This window comes from Cataglyphis hispanica, chromosome 7, assembly GCF_021464435.1.
Source record: "Cataglyphis hispanica isolate Lineage 1 chromosome 7, ULB_Chis1_1.0, whole genome shotgun sequence".
Lineage (NCBI taxonomy): Eukaryota > Metazoa > Arthropoda > Insecta > Hymenoptera > Formicidae > Cataglyphis > Cataglyphis hispanica.
The window spans coordinates 3,171,077-3,192,651 of record NC_065960.1 but is presented as its reverse complement, the minus strand read 5'-3'; the positions used below and the strand labels follow the sequence as shown (position 1 = coordinate 3,192,651).

At 39.6% G+C, this 21,575-nt stretch overlaps 1 protein-coding gene across 17 annotated transcripts in view; it reads left to right on the top strand.

The window, feature by feature from the left end:
* LOC126850734 (protein turtle) overlaps positions 1-21,575 on the top strand; it is a 208,725-nt gene that overhangs the window by 128,843 nt on the left and 58,307 nt on the right. The gene's annotated exons all lie outside the window — the stretch shown is intronic.

The following is a 21,575-nucleotide window of genomic DNA, read 5'->3' as shown; positions in this document are numbered from 1 at the left end:
TTTATGCGTAGAAGTCGCTTAATTACACACGCCGATCTTTATGATAATGATGAAGCCCCGAGATTCGCGTTCTCTCTGATAGCGGGATGTTGAAATGTTATTTGCCAAGATAATTACTAATTACTTATGCTACTCATCAAAATAATGAAAAGACAAAAATACAAGATATAATAAAAAATAAAATATACGTGATTATCATTTAATGTTTTTTTATTTAATAAAGACATTTTTTTGCTGCGGGAGATTTACGCATACATGGAAAAAAAAAAAAACAAATAATATAACTATTTCATCTCTCTCTTTCTCTCGTTGAATAATATTAATTACCTCAATGATTCTAAAATCTACGCGTTTGTATTTTATTTTATGAACGTAAAGTGTCGCGCAATTAGCTTCGCGAAATTAACAGCAATATGAATTCGAATATATACGTGACACATACGCATGCGAACTTTTGCTAATTAGCGGAGGTAATTTTGGATTGATTTGTATTTCGACAATGTTACGATGCAATCGTGATTTTTGACAGCATTGCAACCGATTTCGACAGTGATAAAAATTATGCGCGATGAATAAATATTTCGTTGATTTGCCAGAATATTTCGTAAATATTGAATGTGTGTGTAATTAATGAAAAATGGATTTTTATGAGAAAATTATGGACACATATTGAAGCAAAAATAGAAATTGCGCTGGTAAATAAATATTTACCAATCTAATTGTTGTACTTTGCAAAAATGTTGCATATGTATAGAAGGATATTGAGGAAGAGGAAAATCGATTAAAATAAAAAAAAAAAAAATTTCATAACCATTTTTAAAAAAGAACGAAAAATAGGTGATATGTTGACATAATGTCTCTTGATATTCAAAAGCAAATAGTATTCAAATATAACGTATACATATTCTAGAAAAATATATATTAAATGACTGAATTCTTTTATACAAGAATATTGAAAAATAGTGCGATATAAACAGACGCTTTAAAAACACTCTTCATTCAAATGAATTATCTACAACAATTATTGACAGAAAAGATATGCGTGCTTCGGCTGGGAACAAATAAATTATTCTACATCATTCATCAACTTTATAGTAATTTTCATGCTTGGTTAGTAAATTTCTATACTTTTCAAAAACATAAATTAAATGTGTTACTATGGACATTGCGGTAGTCAGATCGAGAGTTTGCATAAAATTCTAATTTCCGATAGACATTTTAATCGCGATTCTTGAATCTTATGCAAATTAAAGGATTCGCACAATCCTATATTGATCGTAATCGACGGAATGGCCAACTGAGAGCCGTTTATTGAGCGATTTTACTATCGCTTGGATGTAATCCAGGAAATGTACGAAGAACAGGTTCGATGGAACCAATCGCGCGTGTAGTAAAAGCTCGTCTAGTCTAAAATATAATTTATAAGCTGTAGAAAGAGAGAGAGATATATCTGGAATCACTCTTCCTTGCAATAATTAATTTACGTATCGTGCGCCGTTTTTTACTCCCGATTATTTACGAATTTCGCATCCTAAAGAATATCGAAGCGTACAATGTTTGTCGGTTCAATTATGCTGTGCGCTTGCAAGTATAAACTTTAGCGCATGATTTTTATTACAACTTCTGACAACTTTTTTTTTACAACCAGAGTTATAATAAAATCCTAAGGATAACGCGATATGATGTGAGTGATGCCAACTTTAAGTCCGGTGGATGCAGTTTATCGCGGCAATTCGAGTTTTACGATGCGAAACGAGATGACCGACCATATTCGCCGGAAGCTGGCCAAGCTAATTTTCTGCCGATGTAAGCAGGTAAAAGCGTCGCGTCGCGAATTCGGAAGGAAAAATTCCCCCCGAGACTTGGTTCTCGCCAGAAATGAGTCGGTGTTGCGGAGAAACGATCAGTTAGACGAGCATTAGTCTTCGCTCGACAGCAGCCCGCTCGGTCAGCCAGCAAAACCTAAGTGGAATTAGGTTAAGGCATTGGCCGGGGGTTGGGCACGAAGGAGAAGGAGAGAAGCGGGCACAGGGTACGGGTGAAAATTCGACGATTTCTTATAATTAAATCTGCGACCCTCGTCCGGTTATTGTTTCCGCTCGTCCGTTCTTATACGCCGGCTGGGCGCAATAATTTTTGCGGAACACGTAATCAGAAGTATCGGGAATCTGATGAGATATTTACGGTGTACTTTCAAGACGAACGAAAAAATCACGACAACGTCGATGACGAGCCTTTGTTCGACGAATTTATCCAATTAGCGGGACTAGACTCTTTGAAAGCTTCCTCTCCTGTCCAATGATTTATAAAATATATAACGCGAGTATGGGACGTATCGTTAAGCTTGAAAATCATTAACGATTACAAAATTTTAGAGATAAAAGCGTATATTAGCAAGGAAAAAAAATATCATATCGAGACGCTATTTCGAAATCTAGTAGTATAACACAACAATTTTTCGGACACTCTGTCCATTATTCGAGGAGGGTTTCTCTCGTCAATTGTATCGTAACTAAACATTTACAGAGTCTCTCGTTGGATGGGTGCGGAGAGAAAAATGCATTGTATCGCTCGCAGCGGCCGCGAATAGTCCTTCGTTTTATCGCCAAACCTCCCCTTCCTCCCTCCTCCCTATCCTCTCGACCGAATTCTCGTTTAATCTCACTTGACCCGCTGGAACTGTCGAAATTCTCGACGTTAACGGATACTAATACTGTTGTTACTCCGCCATGCAGTACTCTATGCAATCAGTTTTAGATCGTTTCACGCGGGTTATACTCATGCGCGATGATATCGTGGAATGACATTGGATTCTATCTCGAGATTAACGCTTTATGAAGTTGCAAATCTTGTCAATGATTTTCACGCTTTTTACACAAAACATTTTACATAAATTATTGTTTATATTTATTCACAAGTAGTAATAAAATCCAATGTCATCAAAAATGCTAAATTCGCCATAAGACTGCAAATATATTTGTAAATATTTATAAACTCCGCAAAGTATATATATATTTCTCTCTCTTACACGCTACGTTCAATTATAGCATTTTTCGGCTTTGATCTTAAAGGGTGCGATTTGCATTCGGAGCTTGCTTGCTTTCGGGATTTCGCGTTTAGGTATATATAATCCGTCGTATTCACATAGAGAAAAAGGGCATTTGTACATAGTACGGCCTCGATACCCTTTCGAATACGAAGGATCGCGTGCCGGAACACGTCCGTGTCTCGTTCAAATACATCCGATCTCGGCGGAGCAATTAAGCTGCTTTATTGTCGGACAAATGAAAAAGGTGCAAAAAAGGGAACGGCCGATGAGCGTTGCGAGAGCGTGAGCGCAGCTCGGATTAAAGCGCTTTTTCACCGGGATCCGCCGTCCGACGAGCTAGATCTCTGTATTAACGAGAGTGGCAGCCCGGTAACGCATGTCGCGCGCGTCCCCCATTAATGACTATCGCCGCCGCTTTGGACATCGAGCGCGATATTTAATCGCGCCTCCGATGTAGCGTCATTTTTATCGATGAGTTTTTTGTTTTTTTTTTTCGTCTCCCTCTCCCTCTCTTTCTCTCTCTCTCTACCTTTTTTTTTCATCGCGGGACAATGCACGAGTTTAGCAGCGGGACGATCGACGGGATTGCATCGTCGTGGTGCATCATTGCCGATGTATCGTCGCTGTCAAAGCAATGGAATGGCAGATGCGACAACGAAGTATTATCGAGTCGATAGAGATGGCGAACTCGGTTGCCACTAACGAGAAAATTTCTGGCCGTTTTTTTTTTTTCGAGAGAGAGAGTGCCTTGCTGGTTGAGAGCGGATAAACTCTCAGAGAGCGTTGATCGACACCGGCTGCCGAAACTGCGGTAGCGCGAGATGCGTCTCGTTCATTGGTTCGTTCGTTCGTCCGTTGGTTCGTTCGTTCGTTCGTTCGAGCGGGCTCCAGCTCGTTAAATTGCGAAAGCGGTAAAATTTCTGCAACGTGGCTCGCGCGAAACGAACATGGAATAACGAATGCAGTTTACCCTTTATCCGCCCGCGCAATTGCATCGGCTGAGTTATCGCGTGCTGTTCAAACGCGAGAGTGATGCGTCAAAGCACAGATGACAAGATGCATATAGTAATCGACAAGTAATAGACAACAGTAATAAAAGAAAAGGTAATGATATATAAAATATTTTTAAAAATTATTTAACGTTCTTCGGAGAAATTAATGTCGTATAGAATAACGATGTTCGTAAAATGCAAAGTCGCCAACCGTGTATTACATCGTGGACACTAAAATCGCAAGCTATGAAAGGCATAGAACGATCGCGTATCAGCTACGAATTAATTTCGGCGCCCGAGAATATAAAATAGAAATTTAGGACGACGCGAGGTGATGCTATTTTTCAGCGTCAAGTCTCACGACGGGTAGATACATTAATTTAATCCGGCCGTGTGCGCGAACTTTGTTCGCCGCCTTCCCGATCCGAAATGTCAGAGTCCGCCACGCGCCTCGATAACACGTAATCTGTCCTTCGAGTGCCGACGCAAGTATTTATAAGAAGCCGTGCAAAGGCGAGATCAGCGAGCGCCGATTGCGCTGGCACGCGATAGCTTCTCACGGCGGTTCCGTAGGTCGAGGGTTGAAGGTCGCCCCCACGGTGCGGTGGTTTCCGCGAAACGTGCAACTTTGACCTCTATATTTAAGCAGACAAATCCGCATCGCTCGAGTGACGGACAAATCCAGTACGTGCGCGATACGATCGTACATGGTGTCTTAGAATTATCGGCTATTTTTCCAACCGAAGATTTCACGCAAATATGGTGTCGATTTACTTTTTGACAAGAACATTTTACAGAAAAGCGTTTCATCTGTCAATCAGCTTATAATTTTCATTGAATGAATGAGCGCCTCTGTATCTATGGAAAAAAAATCATATAGTTCCAATGCACCCTATATAAAAAACTCAATCGCGCAACATAACTTCGTTTCTCGTTTCGCGTGAGCGAAACGTCATGCCGCGACGTCGTTAAAATTATATTCTCACAGCTAATCCTCACGATTGGGCGCGACCTCACTCACGTACCGACATCGAACGATCTAGTCGCACTGGGACCTCTCTAATCGTTCGTGGAACGAAAACCGATTTCCAGTCAGTAGGTGCCGCAATTAAGCTCACGACTAGACGGCGGATTCTCCTCATGCAAGAATAAAAAAAGCTTCGATAAAAATCGGGATGTGATCTGTGTCAAGTTATCGATACTTTCTTTCGTTATCAAACCTTTTTTATCCAGCAATAAGTCAGAAGGATAGTTCGAAGGAATGTCAGCTTTATAACCTCCGCTTTGTACAGCAAAAAGAAATATCGACTAAACTTATGAACTGGAAATATATTTAGCTCCCGAGGTTGATAATTGACCGTTAGTAGGATTGCGCTATTTACTCGAAGGTTGAAGCTATGATACGAAACAATTTAATTGTATTATCTTGATAAAAATGATGCATGTAATCAGTCGTCATGTCGCATAATTAATATTTATAATCGCTTTTTTATAATCGTATGAAATGCGAACCACTGTTAAATAACCTTCAACTTGTGCGAGGCATCGGTGTATAGAGCCGTCGATATAACAAAAAATAATAAATTTGTAAAATTCGAACCAGATTATAGGCGAAGCAAGCCAGTCAACATGGCCATCGCGTATCCCGTATTTATAACGTGTGATTTGCCATAAATAGCGACGCGGGCAACAATAGGATATGTACGGAAAATCGCGGGCAACATTGTGAAACATGACTTTTGATTCGTACCTTTACGAATGCCTCGTACATATTTTTTCAATCCTCCCTCCGACCAAAAAATGGAAGAAAAATCGGTGGCGCAGGCCATACAATCGAGCGTCGCTTTAATAACCGCGGCGCATCGACCACAGATTTATCTGGACTAATGTAGTGCGACAACGTGACGTTTTATGGAAAATCAATTCCCATAAAACCCTCAATTTTATATATATATATATATATATATATATATATATATATATATAAATACATACATGCGTATATATATATATATATATATATATATATATATATATATATTTATGTGTGTGTATCGGTGCAACGCGTCGCGGCTGGCGTCTATTGCATTTACACTTTACAATCATGAACACCGTAATTGAAACCGCCGCTCGGCAGAACCGAACCGAGCTCTGTCAGGTGTAATTAAAGCGACTCCCTTGTAACCGTCCGAGCTCTTCTGTAATCGACACTCGGGGACAACGCACGTGAAGTAAATTAAAAACCAACCCCCCGCATCGTTGGTGTGCGTCTCTTGAGCCATCGGTGATATTTCTATGATTTTTGATTCGATAATCGTAACGTTGACGCAACGGGTAGCTTCTCTTTGAAAAATGTCATATCGCTTCCGCATCGAAATTGTCCAAGCTGCAATTAATTCGCTTTTGCCTTTCGCGCTGCAACTGGCATCGTGAAATGCCGGCAATGTTACGCAGAGAGCTCCGCCGATGACCCAGCAGGGTCCTATTCATCAACACATTGACGTTCCAGACGGTGCTCAATTTTTCCTTTGTTCACCTCTATGAACTCCCGCACTTTTTATACCGTGACGAATAGCAGACATCGATTCCGCCCTTTCCTCTTTCTCACTCTCTTTTTTTATTACTTTCTCTTTCTCTCTCTCTCTCTCTCTCTCTCTCATTCGTTCACTCGTTCACGTACGTAAGCTTGTAATCCGATTACATCGCTTTGCGCTATTTACCTCTCCCCTATAAACGCGCGCTAATGCCAGTGTAAAAATTTGGTAAAAATCGACGCGGATGTAGCACGCGCGACATTGTGATAAAGCGGCGCGTATTACGCAGATGTTACGCGGACAATTTTAGCGTCGAACTATCGATTCAGGCAACGCTGCGCGAAAGAGGAAAAAACCGATTTAGGATAAAAATATCCGCCGAGGTCCCCGACGTCTCGTCTCCGCGGCGCTGTATCGATGCCGAGCTCCATTCAGCCGGGTCGCCGTCTAGCATAGGTATCGAGATGGTGGTACAGGATGACGTGGTCACCCTGTAAAAGTCGCGACTAGACTACAAGTCTATATCATCGCGCGTGTAATATGCAATCGCCGGTTCGCCGGGTCTGCAATATTTTCCACGATCTCTTTTATTTTATACAAATATGAGACAATAACCGTGATAGGGATTTATTAAAAGCTTTATATTATAAATGCAATGTGTAACAACTGTGAAACGTATATGTTATTATAAATGCTATTAAAATGATATCGAATTCAAAAGTACATATTTTATCAGAATCGCTGTAATATATTTGCTCTTCTGTGTTCGCGATTATATGTATAATGTTTCTCTCGTACTTTTTATTTAAACATTTGAAAATAAATATGATCGTTTATCTCCCAATCGCAATCACATTTATAACAGTTTTGTCATATTGATATCATATTATGTTATATAATATTCATATATACTCATATTTCATATTATATTTGTTTTTCACTTCTTGAGTTTTATAACGTTATCACCTTAATTATCTGTTTGAACGTTTTGATAAGAGAAAGAATCTAATATAAAAAAAATAATGGATATTTATATCGATATCTCTTTTATATATTTATTTTATAAAACATACGCACCTCTCTCTTCTCTATGACACATGCATTGAGTGTTTATCTTTAACGCAAGGATCCACATTTCCAATGACATCGTAACTTGTAGAATATGGCGCTTACAACTCTTTCTACGTCGAGCTTTCCAAGCTGCGCGCGATATATCGAGATTCAAGATCTTCAACGAAGTGGCGCGACGACGAGCCAAAATTGCGTCTCGCGAGCTAGCTGGCTTTTGAGTACGGTATCAATCTCGAATTTCTCCGCCTACACGCGAGTGCCGAACTCGAGTGCACTCTGAAACTCGACTGGTCTCAACGGGGCGGGTCGCGTTGTCGTCGAAAGCCGGCGTATCTCGAATATAATAATATTTCAGAGCGCGCGGATCGGAATCTCCGGAAGGAGTCTGCGATTCTGCCGCGTCCTTCCTTTCGGGAAAAGAGAGAGAGAGAGAGAGATAAAGACAGAGATCCTCCCCCGGCAGCGTATTATTCGAAAGTTACGACGAGGCAGTCGTATACTTCACGTCGCTCTCGGATTGTCGGTGATCCCGGCACGGTACCGCTCTAATTCGCCCTTAATGACCCTTTAAACGGAATTTAAACGCGTTCGCGTATCCGACGTAATTCAAGCGCACCCCCATCGTCGACTCTCGTGCTCGCTATGAGACGATCGTCCCCTAAAACTGAAGCACCCTCAAGTACGTCCAAAGTCGTTCTGCCCACGCCATGTATCTGCAGAACTAATAACATTTTATGTCATCGCTTGAGTGATTTTCCGAATAATAGCCTCATAATATACGCATTTGAAAGACGCGCTTGTTATTATATTCTGAATTGCTCGCGCGTCATCTGTATAATTTAGAAAAATATCGTCCTGTGGCATTCTCATTAAAGTGACGATGTTACTTCAGTAGGACTATCAGAATGAGCACTCCCTGTCCGTTTCTCACTGTCCCTCACTTTCCCACTTCCTTTTATGCGTCCCCACGCGGCTCTCACCGTCAGCCCTCGCTGCACATATATTGGCCTACTTATCCTATCCCGGTATTATTCAAGCTAGGTCGTTCGAGACTTAGTACATGGTTAAGTAAGTTTGCATTGCCCGTTTTAAGTAGCTCGTAGACACTGCTTAAGCATGGCTACTCGTGTTCCTGTAATTTCCGCGTCGATTGCACGGTGCATCATCCGCCGCTCTAAGTAAAGGTGATGGGTGCCTCTAATTTGTCTCTATTCAAAGTTTTCTGACAAAGCAGGCAGACATCGCTAGAAAATTTCTATTCGTTTATTCGTATTTATCCAACATATTCGTATGTAATATTTAACGCATCTTGGCCGGCTCGGACGAGGTAAGAACAAAGCATATTCTTTCCTAACAGCTCATACAATGGCATCTCTTATTCTCTCGGTAGACGCGCGAGAACCTATAAATTATTCAGAGATACGTAGCGCGGAGAAGAAGTAATTCGCCGCGATCAAATTCGCGATTAATTAGCATCTTGATACTATTTAATGTCGTCCCGCGCGGGGCCCATGAATATTCAACGGTGACTGGAGCAAAAACAACGGCACGTTCGACTATTCTCGGAAATATCTCGAAACATTTAAATTCCGTTAAATCGTCGCGCGTCACCGAGGCGCTAGTAAGTTATATATTTACGAGGAAACTCTCTCTCTCTCTCTCTCGCTGGCTCGTTCTCGAAGACCGCATCATTAAGTCGCAGCTATCACATCAGGTTCAGATTTCATTCAGACGTGCAAGAATGCATTCAATTGAAGGAAAATCCCTATATTTGAATGCCTTGAATTAACGATATTTTATTTTCACCATCGTGTGTGAATTATCTCTTGCTTCATATGACGCATCCAAAATTTATATACACTTTATTGATTTCTCTTCCTTCTCGCATCGAAATTTTTTTCGGGAAGTACGAGTATTCTGTGGAGAGAAGCGACACGATAATAATTCATAGTCGACGAAAACAACGGATACGTCTGTGCGCGTTTAACAGTCGAGCCGAGCGGACACTTTAACGATTTTCGCCCGGCACGCAACGAGTGTAATTCAACGTCCGAATCTAGCTAAACGTCGGCCTTTATTATGCAGATTGCAGCCAAATGAAATTACTAGTCATGCGCCGCGCGTGGGGAAACGAGCGACGTTTAAACGGCAGTAATCAATAGTGACGTTGCGAGTTACGTGAAAAAGTTGGAAAGCGCCCCGAACGTTTAAAAAAAAAAACACACCGTTAAAATCGGTTAGAGAAAACATCGATCGCGGAAAGAATTAAATACAGACGAATCATGAATGGCGAGGAAAAAAGGGCAGAGCAGGCAAGAAATTTTCTCAAATTTTATTCAAAGATATCGCGGGACACACACACACACACACACACACACACAATATTAGAGTATCTGAACGGCTCGTAACTTGATCTTGCTCATAGTAAGCGAACCACGAGCTGATCCGCTGACCTACCCTACTCAACTGGACGCCGTTATATTGGCTTTCACGGCGAGAGAAATATATACGCGTATAGAGGAAAGTAAATTCCCTTCTCCCTCCCTGCTAAATCCCACTTCCTCGCGAAATTCGCGGTTATTGCACAGCCCTCCCCTCGTTTCCCTCCCCCCGTGTATAGTCGACTCGGCGGAAGCGAGACGAGACAAGCAAAACGGCTAAATGCACTTCCCTCTAGCACGTTCGATTCAATTGCATCTGCGGGCTGCTGACCGACTCAATAGAGAGTCCTCCCCCCCGTCCGTCCTCCCGCCTCTCAAGCTCTGTTCAGGAAAGATCTCCTCTCGTCTTATTCACCTTTCCGGTTCGCCTCCCTAACCATCTCGGTTCTATCTAGCGAAAAGAAGAGCGCGATCACCGAGCGAGAATACGGCGCATCCGCTAAGACTTGCCGGCTTTTCCAACTTCTCGCCTACTCGCGTAAATCGCAGCTTTAATCGCGTCCATGGCGTCGTTCCTCTTCTCCTCTTCGCCAACCAGGTTGCGAAATGTCTGAGAAAAATACAGATCTTTTCTCGTTATATAAAATAAAGTTCTGATTGCATTTATTATACAAGAATATATAATATACATATATATTCAAATTCGAATTAAAAATTGTTTAATCAAACGATTTGACGCGTTTAATAACACTATAAAACGCGTTATGTAACACTATAAAATCCGATATTCAAAGATTATCGAGGAAACTCTCCTACTCGGTCCCGAATTCTCAAAGTTTCCCAAAGTTTCAATCAATCGCCGTTCCAGTCTCTCGAGCACCGGCATTTCTTTCGGGACAGCCTCGGGATTTTCGAGCATCTCGGCCGTCAAAGGACCGCTGCGAAATCATCCCCGTTTACAGACAACAACGTCCGCCTCGACGCTCGCTTTATCGGGAATCCTTGGAATGCACCGCCGTCCTTTCGGCAGGTCCCACAGGCTTCCGGAAAAGCGCGGAAATTTCAATCGTTTCCAGATCCTTGGCCTTTCTCCTCTCGCTGTTGTTTCGCGCAACATAGTTGCGCGCGTTCCTCCGCCGTTCCATCTATCTAACAATGTATAAATCCCGGCTGGGTTAAAGGGTTTCTGTCGTCTGCGAGAGGCGCGAATCGGTATGCCGCGCCGTTTCCACCTGCAGTTTTGCGGTCGGCGAGGTGGCGGTGCAGTTGCAGCTGCGGCCGATCGTGCGGCTCGTTGGTCGACGATGCGTTTTGCGGCAGAAGCGGTCGTTATGCCGTAATGCGAATCGTCGCCGGAGCATCACCGCCCCCCGCGACAAATACCTCACGGGGTTTACGATACCACGAGGCGCACCGCAAATATCGGCGCCACCTTTTCGTAAACGCACCGCGATGACGACTTATTTTCGTTTGGACGGAATGTTATAATTTCAGACGAGATCTAAAAATCGACGAAAATCGAATTATGCGGGAAATAAAATTAAGGACAATATTGTCAAGAGAGTATTAAAACATTATATATTACGTAATAAAATCAACGAAAATCGATGTGGGAATAAAATTTAAAAAAATATTGTCACGAGAGTATTAAAAAATTATATATGACATAATACAAAACACATACAAATACGATACGTATGAATTGTGCAATTGCTGGTTATTAATGACACTTTTAGTATTACATCTAGTCTTCATACGACTCATATATGTCACATTGAAAAATTTGTAATTAAAAAGATAGTACATCGCGTGATATATAGCGTCATAAGCTTTATGCAAAAATAGACTTTAATATGATTCTTTTCTGAAAAATTAAGTCGAGATGATAAAAAAAAAAAAAAAAAAAGTTTCTCATTTATTATCAGGCAGAACAGAGATGCAGCTTTAAATAAAATTGCTGGTCAACATTGCGGATTATAACATGTTTTGCAGCAATTATATTATTATGTTACAAATCGGCCTAAGTGCTTTGAGTTTACAATGTGATAGAAGCAAAATTAAATCCGCTATAGGAATAAAAGTTTGCTGCGGCAAAACTGGTTTTCCATCCGTTGAGTTTACTACTTGTTTAATCTAGTATTTTTATAATAATTACAAGATACAAGAAATTGATAATTTGCGTAATCCACAATAACTTGGTTAAAGACTATCCATAAAAAGTTTTAAAACGAAAAAGTTTATAATTGTATCGTGAATAATTAAAGCTCCCTTACTTGTATACATATTTTTTTTTTCAAAACTGTATTGTATCTTTGAAAATGTTTATTTCGAAAGATGCAACGCAAGAAAACGATACTTAAAATAAATTTGTCGTAATAAGGCCATATATTTACGCGATTGTAATCTGCACGCAGCAAAATTGCACAGGGCGGTATGTTTAGCCGTTAGACATTGGATCGATAATCGAGCAAAAAAGCAATTTACGTTGCTGCGGCTAGTAAGGCGGCGGCGAGTTTTGTGGCTGCACGCAGTGGTATAAATCGACGTTGGTCCGACAAATATTTTGATGTTTATAGTACGCGCGCATCCGCAAATATTCGCTATAGCTTTTTCACAAATATACAATTATTTTACTTGCGCAAGACTTTGCTATGTATTTTTTCCATTATTTCCTCGTGAAAAAATAAGCACAAATTATGGCGAATTCGCGACCACGATACAGAATTTATTATATACACATATTTATAAAATAAAGAATTAAGAGCAATTTAAAATTATTACGGTATAATAAATAATGCGATTTATTTTTCCAATTTACAAACAGAAAACGAGGATGCGTTTTTTAGTGAAGTTTCAAATAATAAAGAATTAAATGCGTGATCAGGCAAATTAATAGGCTTTTATTTATGGATTTTTCGTCGATGAAGATATAGCTGCTGGCGATTTATTAAAAATAAAATATTATCGTTTATATATTTTATGTCTGATGGAACGAAACGAATAAATTGAAGTTTATTTTTACGGAAATTTATGTTTACAATGCACGCACTGATTAAATGAATTATGTTTCGTGTTAACGCGATATTTTATTTTATTATTACTTTATATTTTAAAATAAATACCTGGGACCTGGATATTCAAATACTCTTCAAATATTATATGTACGTTTCCTTTCCTCCTATGCAAAGTATTACAGAAATAGGTCCGTTAAACCCATCGCATGGTGAACTGTATTAAGACTATTCCGCACGATAATAAAGACGGAGAGGGGTATTTTGTCGGAGTGATATGAAATTCCGCGTTGCAACGTCGCGCATGCGAGACGCTCGCATCACGCGACGATAGATGTGCACGTATGTATGAAAAGCGGTGCACGTTTATTTCCTTGATCCTCTCTGTCACTATCACCGCCACGCGCCGCCCACTTTGAGCAAAAATCGCGCGAGTCTGGTCGAAAGCTCTTTCCATCTCTTCTCTTACGGAATAGAGTTGTACATCATCGCGCGAGTAAAGGCTCGCGAGGACCCTCTTTTCACGATACATTGCGTTCCACGATGTCGAAAAGTGACGGTCGTTGCGTGTATCGCGGTGCTTTTACCGTCGGTTCCCCCCCAGAGCGTAGCTACGTAATTTTCTCAGGTTCGCGAAAGGGCGGTGCACTTTCCTCGATATGGGCCCCGAGAAAATCGCTTTTTATCGCGCGGGAAAGACTGCGATACGTTTTGCATGTCTCTTTCCCGCACGCACGCAGAAATATTATTCGCTTCCGCAGACTCGACACGAAGGGTAATCTAAGATTCGCAAAACACAATTCACGATTGCTCTCGTATCGGTCTGACGTGAGTGAGCACGCATCGCGATAATAAAAAGGATCGAAACTATTTATAAATAAAAAATTGTTTCGACTTTATCGTGTTTTAAAAGAGATTTTTCAGAGCTTTTTTTCACGCAATTCAATGGTAAAAATTTTATATGTAATGTAATATACGATTGACGCATATTGTTCGGCCGGAAAACAGAAACGCTTCAAATTTAAAGTGCAATAAAATACGATTGCGCACGTGAAATTAAAAGCAAAAACACTTCGAAGCCCAATAAAATACGATCGCATGTGTTTGATGCAAATGCTCTAAAATATATATAATCTGGAATCATGTGGTACGTATAATTTAAAAATAAAAATACTTTGAAACACGTACAATGATTGTATTTGATAAAACAAAAACGTTTCAACTAGAATACTTTTGTTACTCTGAAACATGATGCGATATATCTGTACGGTATTACATAGAGTCCAACGTTACTAAATTAAGCGAATTTTGTAACGCTGTTCTTATATATGCTAGAGAGATTCTTTTACTGTCTTCCTACTACACAGACTCGTATCTAAATAGAACAATACCTCCGGTTTACGTTTCTCATTCTCATCGTAGGCGCGCAACGAAGTCGCGTAGTTTCCAACTATCGTGACGCTGTCTGGATAAACTTGCCCGTTAACTACAATCGAGTTAAGCGCCCCGACGCAGTACTAAGGCACGTCGATTTGACTTGCCGAGAGTTATCGACGTCTTCCTACGTCAATTCCAGCCAACGAGGTAGGATTTGCATAGAACATGTCGCACCTTGTTTGTTCGCGGCCGACAGACTTGTATTGTTCCCTGATTAACGCGAGTTGTTGTTTGCTCTATTTACTCGTCTGCATCTATTTTTATGTATATATATATATATATTTATCTTATTATCTTTGTCATATTTTATCGTTGCATATATACATATATCATATCATGAGTATGTATAAAAAATTGTTGTGAAGAACTGCTCTGAGAGAGAATAATGATCTAAGCAATCATTCATGCATTCACGAAATATATGACATCAAACAATTTCATTCTAATTTTTTATGACAAAAGTATTAAAGAAAAAAAATAAGAAAATGCTAAGTGTTCTTAAATACGCCGCGACGTAAATTGCAGAAAGAAAAAAAATTCCACTCATTTTGATAGAGACATTTGAAAGAGGATAAAAGGCAAACGATAGTGGCGCCGCGAATCTACAGGATTTTCCTGAGAATGCCGATACAGGAAGCTCCACTGAGAATATTTCGGACATTCATTTGCATAAAGCGAATTCCTCCTCCCCCATTTTTATGTTGCTTCCCTTGCCCTTTACCTTTTTCTTCCCCCAACTGCTGTCTGTCTCTCCCCGACGCCCGTTTCCTTCCTATTCGCTATCTGAAAGCACTTCCACTTTCTGTTCCTTTCCCTCTATTCTCGACTCAGCATCGAGTATTCGAGTTTTGCTTTTATATATCCGTCTAACTCCTCTTCATTGTAACTTTCAACCCTCTTCCTCCTCCTCCTCCTCCGTTCTTTTCGCCACACTGCTTATCTACTCTTTGTATTTTTTCAAGAAACTCAAATGCTTCTTCTACACTCGAATATCTCTCCTTTGCTCTTAACTTTGTTCTTCAAGTTACTATTTTACCTCGTCGTTTTTCTTTGTGGCGTTTTTCTCACCGTTATTCAACACTTTTATTGTTTCTCATTAATGCCTGTGTTTGTTACCGAGTTTCTCTGACACTTTCTCTTTATTTTTCTGCATACGCGGTAGCTCTTATACCTGTTTGCTTTTATTTTTTTTCTTCCTTTATCTTTTATGTCCTGTCATATATCCACTTTCATGTATCAGCAACATTTTTATCGCCTGCTCATTCATATACTTTTTCTCACTTTTGACTTTTCCTTTATTTATCTAACTTTATTCATCCTCAACTCGCTTCAAACATTGTGTATATTTTTCCTTTCTTATTTTTGATATTATCAGCAAGGCCCTATTACAGAATGTATTCACATTGTTGCTAACTTATTCCCCTTATGATCCTTATTCTCCAAATACTTATATTTCCACCATAAAAGACTCTCAAAATTTTGTGCTCAAAAATTTCAGCGATTCTTAACCGCATGGATAGTACGGTCAATGATTCCCTAAGAGTTCCTAAAAGATGATACAAAAGTCTAGTTGAAAGTGTGGGACAGCAGAAATAACGAGTACATTTCTCTGCTACCGAATGTGAGTTTGATAAATTTTGCTGGCAGCTTCGATGAATGATAAAGAGAAAGCAATAAAATAATGTTTTAGGATTTCAGAGAGGAGGAAGAGACAAGATCTCATAATAATCAATAAATAATCCGTTTATATTGAAAGGAGTATAAATCAGGCTTTTTTCAAACTCTATGAATTTCAGTAAAATTATATACATATGTCGCCCTGCATCTTATTGCAACATTCAGCCGTTGTTTAACCTTGGACTCTAATTCGAAGCCGCAAACTCTTGTAAGAGAATTTCCGAAACCGTGCCATTGATTTCCGATTGAGGTGAACGATTTACGTGCACTACGCTAGGAAGAACGTATTGCGCAAGCCCGGATTATACACGGTTCGCGAGATTAAGCACATTCTCCTAACAAAGTTTCCTCGGCGATCGATTACTTTTTCATCGAGGATCCCTTCCGAGAGAAATGGTCAAGCGCAAGCGTCAAAATTTCCGTTACACGGATTTGCAATGTTGATTGATGACGCACATTAAATTTCCGATCGATATTAAATCACGACATCGTTCGAATCGCATCTGTTGTTCCCGCTGGTAAGGCTTGGCCGCAACTAAAATATCGATTTACAACGTGGTTTACACGTAGAGATGTAATTATAAATTCTGCGCTAGAGGCTATAAATACATCGTCTTCGTGGCACATTTTCCTCTCAACCGCTGACAAGTGCCGACAATTGCGCAATTGCCGCAAAACCAGGAATAGTTTCGCCAAAATTCTAGCCTTGCCAGATAAACTATATTATTCGCTTATAATAGCGGAGACACGATGGTTTATTGCAAGCGAGTGACCTCGGGTTCCTCGCTTTCATCACGAAATTCTAACGCCGATAGGGATCTTCTTAGTCTCGGGCGAACCTTGGCGGTAATAATTAACATCCTCATCATTGGTGCAGGAGGACGTTCAAATAGATTCCGCGACAGATAGATATACCGTAGAGCTGATATGCCCTGAAAAGCCTCGAGGCCGTGTCAGATGTACACACGCGTATACAAGATCATTCGTAAATGCCCTGCGGCGGATGTGCACGTTGAATCTAGAGGGATGGTGGAGAAGTTTGTGGAATATACTGGTGCTATATGTTGAGCGACGTAGATTTATCAAGCATCTGCGAAATTAGCCATGTTATAACATACGTACCTTTGCATCACTAATTACTCGACGCGTATTCGATAATGAGGTTTTCGTCGTGCGAAATCAATTTGTCATCAGTCACATTGATCGAAAGAATTACGTGTGCGATTGCTATCAAAGTTGTTCAAGTTAATAGAGGTAAAAGGAAAAAGAAAAATCGCGATTTCGTAATGCAACGCGAAAATAGCGAATGGCCGATGGCGAGAAAGCTCGCAAAAACGGTTAATGACAAAGTTGGCCCCCTCTGTCCCAAAGCAATTTAGAAAGTTATGTTTCCCGTCAAAAGAGATGACAATCCGCAGAAGTTGGACAACCGTGTAAAGGAACTTTTTAAAGAGTTTGGTCGTTTGTCATGGTACATGACAAACTCTTTTGAAAAGTTAGCGTGGATAATAATCAATGTAATTGTTATACAAATCAGAGATATCCGCGCGATGTAAAGTTGGTATGTTTTTATTTCACAAATTTTAATTTAAATGCTTGTCAAAATGCTTGAGGAAGGAAAAAAAGCATTAACGTAGAAACTTTGCAATTGACCGGGGCCATTTGGATTGTCGTTGAAATCGAATTGTTCAACTCGACGACCACACAGCGAAATTGGCCGTGAATATTCGGCGTAACAATTTTTTAAACGCGATTTACGCGGTCGAGAATATTTGCATCATTTTCAAATGCACAAAAAAGCGTGAACGAGAGGGGAGAGAGGGGAGAGGAACGTTTTATGCATTAGCATTTTGTTACGAATGAACACGCGAACGCACAAGCGGTGATTTAATTAAATTTTTCGCATCTTTTCATATCATTTTATCTTGCATCAATATAATTTCTGTGAGATTTACAATTTCAACAAAGCTTGGCGCGAATACGAATGCTCGGAACTTTGCATCCGGAATATGTTAAATGTAAGGCACGGATCTACATATATATATATATATATCATGGATACATAGATGGTACATGTATGCGCAAAGCAAACGAAGATCTATAGTCGAACTTCCGAGCTCATGCATAGTTGTTCCGGCTGAACAACGGAAGTTCGCGCGCGTCATCAGTGAAATTGGGCGAAAACTTTCGGCAATTTAGCGTACGCGTACGAGTAATTCACTCGCGGTCGGTCTGTATCGACTTCGGGAAACGTATGTCCAGTATCGCATACGTCGCAAAATGCAACGATGTCGACGTTGAAACGCATCGGCCGACGGGCGATACAAAACAAGGCCGAAAAATCGCCGCGATACATCGGTGCCGCGATGCCGACCCATACTTCCCCCCGCTTCCGGTTACCTCGACCGACACCGATAATGAATGAAGTCACATGGGACATGTAGTCCTGACACGAGCCAATTAACCGGCTGTTTCGTTTTGTCCCGAAATGACAGCACAGCGGATAGAATAGGCGAATTGCGTAAAGAAGAATTATGAAAAAAAACTCGTTCACCGAATGATTTGATGGGTTTCATGCTACTTTGCTTAGTATTTATCGTAAATATAATATTATAAAATGTTTGCATTTTATAAAAATAAAGATAAAAACAGCGTCAATTTTATGTTCAGAAACACAAATGTTTGCAATTATAAAAACAAAAATAAAAACGACGTCAATTTTATGTTCAAAAACAGTACGTCTCGAAATGTTCGATGTAAAAAATATTTGTTCTAGAGATAAAACGGATGCGATTTTAGCTGATTTCTTATGTTTACCCGTAGGAATTTCAGCTGTCGACACGTCCAGTGCTAAACTTCTCACGGTCGATTCGATTTATAGCCCAACCGAGTCTGATATCATATACGGGAGTCGTGCAGTAGTTAGATTGTATGGGTGGGAAAGGGATAACAGGATGAGAGAGAAAGCAAGGAGGGAGAGAGAGAGAGAGAGAGAGAGAGAGAGAGAGAAACTAGTCAGTCCCATCGGCTCGGTGCTAATAATCGGGAAACACGAAGACGAGTTATGACAACCGATGTCGCAACCCTTTGGTGGGACGCAATTGCGTGGATGACACGTACCATTGTTCAAACAGTATAGCCCTGCGCCTTTTATTAGTACTAGTACGATCCACTGGCATTCCCCTCTTCAGCCAAGGTAACAACTGAGTTAGATGTACTCTCGTTTGTACATTGCTCGCACACTCTCGATTTTGGAAATAATTCCAATTACAAAATAACTTTATTATGCGAACAATTTGTCGATATAATGTGGATTCTGGTCAAAAGGTCACTCGCTGTTCCACATTATTTAATCGATTTTGCAGTCACGTTCCGAGCTATTTAAATCCATATTTATAAGAAAGGCGATAAATATTCCCTCGCAAGCAAGCTGCTCCATTTTATACTATCGTCCAATCGATAAAATATATAATATATAATTAATCGAGAACCAACATTCACGTGTATAACATGTTGGAGAAAAATGAAAAAAAAAAAGAAGAATTCAGCTTTAATTACAAGATAATAACGAAAGTGACAGAATTTCTTCGTAATTATATTCTCCATTGAACTATTCGATTAAATCTGCAAACTGACTCGGAATCGCAGTTTTCACTACTCCAACCTCGGTCATGAAGGAAGAATCCACTATTATCCGAGAGTTAGGGTAGTTTGACGTTCGGTAATAAAACGTGACTTTACTCTGAGAATAATATCGGCTATAAAGTCAGGAATAGTAAGGTAATACCAATGTTATGTTGGAAATTTTATACATTTATTTGACAGAAAATACTTGCGACATTTGTGTGAAACAAATAAATTGTTAAACTCTGTTTCTGCAATGCTTAAACTATAAAGTACACAATGCTCTCTGCACTTGTATAAAATATAATTAACTATTTATTTTTATAAAACAACATTATTTAAATTCGAGAAAACGCCATAACTCTTACATATTATCCATCATATAAAACTTATATAATAAACTATACTTGTACAAGATGTAGAACACAGTACATGAAAAGAACGTTATTTGCAGTCGACAGTTGCGATGATGCACGTGCGAGAATTTAAATTCCACTCGCTCGTACGTAAATTCTTGAGGGAAGTGCGAGTCTAATCTGCCATCTGGCTTAGCACCAGAGTGAGTAACAACGCTTGATTGATGCTACAGCATTAGTAGCCGACGGTGATCATAAATAAGAGCACTGTAAGCTTACGGTATCGTGTAACTTTACCGCGGCATTCGCTCACGGATTACTGTAGAATACTACTACATTATTTATCCATTTAATGTACAAGAACAAATTTTATAGTTTTTTTTCTACAGCGCAAAGTGCGGTATTTATTAAATCAAGAGGATGTGATATGCATGCGCTTCTTTTTATTAATTAATTAATTATCGTAACAGCTCGACGCAAACTAATTTAATCTCTACAATATTTTGTGAGTCCGACATTTTGAGATTCTATTAATTCGTTTCATCGGGCACGTCTCTTATTCATTTCACACAGACTCGCGATCAACGAGCGTGAAAGTACAATACTTAGATTTAATACGCACTTGCTCTCTACATCTCTGCAGAAAGAACGATCATTACTAGCGCAGAATAGTCGTAATTCCCGTCAGAGTTAATATTACACGAAACGTGTTTCGAATGAGATGAAATCTTCATGCGTATTGACATACGATAAATAAGCCTCTCCCAACCTCCCCCTCCCCCCTCCCAGCCCGCGCATTATTTCGTGATCGTAATACATATATTGTATATACGCACATATCGTGATATAATTTGCATTAAATTTTCATCGTTTTTTTATGTGAAAGTTAAGCACTACAATATTAAATTTAATTGCTATTAATTTATTCAATTTATTCAATTAATTAATTCAATTACGTTACTCTCATAATCAGTGTATGGTATGTATTTATATGGAATTATTATATCGAAACATTTTTCAAATGTTGAAACAGTATTAAAAATTTGGATACATCTGGAAAAGCACGATTTTATTGAAAAAAAAAAAAATGGATATTGCATAAAAATAAATGTTAATTTATTGTATTGGATAAAATAAGCATTTACAATCGTCCGTAAAAGTGAAATATTAAAGACTTTAAATTGAATTCGATTGATATCATAGAATTCACGTCACATCTGCTTCAAGGATTAGAAATATTTAATTTCTTCCTTTCGGGATCATTTAATATTATTCGATCTTGGCTCCTGCCAGATCACGTGGCAGCTTCAGAACGTGATATAATTACCAGTTCATCGTCGGAGTGTCTACCTGCATCTAAGCATCGCTCGTAGGGGCTGGAACCCAAATTGAATCAATCAAGCTTGTATCTGAGCACGTATGTTGCTAATCGAATCGATTCAT